A 3,494-nucleotide genomic window follows, 5' to 3' on the forward strand; every position below is an offset into this window, starting at 1 on the left:
ATTACATCACAATGTCTCTTATCGGATTGTACATTGTGTGTGTCTTGTTCAGATAAAAATATAATCTGACGATTATAATTGAATATAGATTTTATACAAAACAGTTCGCAAGCCGCTGAAGAGATCGACTACAAGACAGACACCTATCAACATTAACAGCCGAATACTTTTGATTCGCGTCAACAATAATGTTCGCTTAGTTCTTAGTAGGCTATTATATTGTTCTAGCAGAATGACGCTATAGAGAAGTTAAATTTGAACAGAGTGATTCTGTTACTTCGCGACGCCGCAAAACTATTGAGTATTCAACCTCGACCATTGATACGGCGGTACCGTTCTAAAGTAAACTACATTGTCTTGAGACGATCGTTGTTCGGTGAGCAATGAGTAGCCTATATAGAAGCAAAAAAACAGTCTTGAATTGAGATTGCTAGAAAAAAATCTGTAGAGTATAACCGTTATTCATTCAAATCCAGATGAAAAAAAGTTTCAAGATGAAGAATCTAGTTTGGAAATGAAGATACTAGTTCCAAAGAAAATACTCTCCACGAAAGTGTTAGCAATGTTGAAGACACGTCATTCGCATTGCTGGGTGAATGAGCATGCCTAATTTGTACAATGTTAGAGTAGTAAAAGTTGTAGGCTGTCATGACCGTGATTTCCTCTTGTCCTTTGCATGTGTCTGGTTGATGTGTCATCACAAGTTCACAATAGTCTTGCCAAGTACGACAGGTATATATGGTATGGAACCGTTGTCAACAAGTCACTTGAGCTCATTCGAGAGTATCGATTTCAAGACACACCAATACTACCAGGAGTAGAAGAGGAAAACGAAACGTTGGACAAGTATCCGAGTACATAGCAGCGAAAGGTCATTTCTGACATATGTGATACAGGTTATACCACGCGGAAGTGGTCAGTAATGAAGCACTTGTTACTTTTCTCAGTATTCCAGCAGGTTTTTGCTACTTTTAGTCAAGTGGGTATGTTTTTAGACTCTCTATACTTGACAGTCTTTTTAAACTTTGGATTTGTAAAGTAGAGAGTAGTATGGGGTATGTTTGCAACTTTGCATCACCTTTTGGAGTGAAATTCTCATACCAGCTCGGCAAAATAACCCCTGTATGTACCACGGTAACTGAATTTATAGTCGAAAATTGCACCAATATTTGTATAGTGTCATTAAACATTTTGTGTTAGTCGCGAAGTTGCAGTCTGCACTTTCAAAAGTAGTCTAATCTGACTGAATTTACCATTTGAAACTAGTTACTTGAATCCTTTTCAGATCTTCATGTACTATTTCCACTTGAAGTAGTGGCATGTCTTAGCAATCGATTCTTCTACGAGACGTGTTTCTACTTCTACTTGATAACCAACGATGACTACTGCTGTGACCACCTCTGCTATCATGGCGGTCGAAGACAATGGGCAAGGTGACCCACATTGAAGGATAAGGATAGGGCCAGGCGGGTCGCATAGAAGGAAAATACTGTAGTAGTAGTAGTACCGTGTAGTAGTAGTATATATAGAATATAGTATTAAACGATTTTACTGCCAGTCGATATAATGATTTTTCTGCGAAGGCTTATCCAACGTATTTTTTAAGGTACGCTAGCATATTTGAGACTCCAAGTACGAATTTACGCATGAAAATGAAATATTATACGGGCTAAATAGCCTACAATGCAGGATATAAGTAAAAATGGATTATCCCTGCTTATTATTGCTACAATATCTGGCTCCGTTTTGGTGGTCGACTGGCGCAAACAACTAAACGTTCGTCCACGTTTTCTTCGCGGCTCATGTATCTCATCATATCATTTTTATCAATTCAAGATCCTGCAAAAGAATGCTTTCTCATATCGATGAGTTACCGAACATGGGGCACATTTTTTGCGCAAAATATTTTGGACGAGGATGCTGCTCTTCGCTTAATCACCTTTGTAACGTAAACATTTTTGACAAACGAAGCGCGCTATACATGGACTTCATTGGGCTAACGGGCCGGCGATATTTACATCTGTGTGGCTTGGTCTCGTCCCTTTTTCGAATCTCCTTCTCAACCTTACGCCTAGTCGAATACGGTCGTGCCAGTTCGTATGTAGTGCAGTGGCTCGTTTGTCGTGCACAATTTTTGTTGCTTTCATTCAGTGTGCAATGTGCGATGTGCGCGCATCTTACTTACAGATTATAGGCCAAGCTGGGCGTCTGATTGAAAAATTTCTCCAAGTCGTTTCGACGCCTTCCTTTCTTTTCATCTTCTCATAATCTTTTAGTGTTTTGAATCGATAAAATATATTTTAAACGGATCAAAGCCTGAACCAGTGGTCCATAAGTACGACAGCCAAGTGATATATATTTACAGCAGTTGCACACAACCACAGCCAGGTAGAACCGGCTATTTTTACATGCGGCATTTGGTAGGCTACCCCAAAATTTGAATACAGTGTTGACCTGTGACGGTATGTTTTACAGGTCACCAAATATAGGCAGACGTAATGACGGCGGTGCGCGGGCCATCAAATTGCCGAAACGTCTTGGACCATTTAAATAGACTTTATTACATTTACTGTTTTAGTCTCTGCCTCAACGTCTTGTCTACGTGGGAACGGAGGACTTTCAGTAAGCGATATTTCTAGTTTCAATTACGGAATGCTGTGATCGTGTGATGGTTCTATACTTTTTAGATGTCGCAATCTTACTGATAGTGGCAATGGGAATATACACCACGGCTTGGTACTTACTTTCTTTCTATGACTACATCTTGCTGTACCGTCGACTGGAATATCATGAAATGTGACGAAAAAATAGACTTTTATTTTTACGCATGTTGCGAAATGAAACACCATGTAGTCCTATATAATATTTGCAACCCGCAATACCTGAATGAGTTATTGTGAAACTCAGATGATATAATTATGATTATTCTTATATTGTATTTATCGGTTTTATTGAATTCTTGGATTCGATAAAATTACATTTGGATATCTCAAAATAAATATTTATATGTTACGGTTTTGCCGAAATATTGGAATACAGAATTATACATGCCAATAATGGTATCTGTAAAGTCAGTCGTCCAGAAATTAACCTCAACCAACCAGGTAGATGGCAGACATGTGTAGCAGTTAGGCCTACAATTACAACTTTACAAGAGAGTTTGCGAAGTATAGACTACCACAATCGACCGGAGATATTTCTCGTTGATGAAACTTGAAAGAATTCTTTCTCGCATAAAACACAATTACGGTACCCATATTCGGCAGTCTCTATTATACATTATAGTTTATTATTGTTAACAATTTTTCCGATCAATACACCACAAGATTGCGATACAATGAAAGGATAGGAAGATAATAATTTCAATTAATATTCGCATCAGAATCAAGCTCTCGCAACGTTGAGCTCAGGCCCAAGCCAAAATATTATACATCTATAGTCCCATTAGATTGTATTAAATATAGTATCCTGCAGTGTTGAGATGACCCGAGTCT

At 38.4% G+C, this 3,494-nt stretch overlaps 1 long non-coding RNA gene across 1 annotated transcript; it reads left to right on the forward strand.

The window, feature by feature from the left end:
- The first annotated feature begins 367 nt into the window (after window positions 1–367).
- Window positions 368–3,012, forward strand: LOC145437218 (uncharacterized). The gene is made up of 2 exons (XR_013914618.1): window positions 368–2,622; window positions 2,688–3,012. It is a non-coding gene; the product is annotated as an uncharacterized LOC145437218 (long non-coding RNA).
- Window positions 3,013–3,494: the final 482 nt, after the last annotated feature.

The sequence above is a fragment of the Botryllus schlosseri genome, chromosome 4 (genome assembly GCF_051294905.1).
Source record: "Botryllus schlosseri isolate E-star chromosome 4, Bs_hap1, whole genome shotgun sequence".
In the NCBI taxonomy this organism is placed as follows: domain Eukaryota; kingdom Metazoa; phylum Chordata; class Ascidiacea; order Stolidobranchia; family Styelidae; genus Botryllus; species Botryllus schlosseri.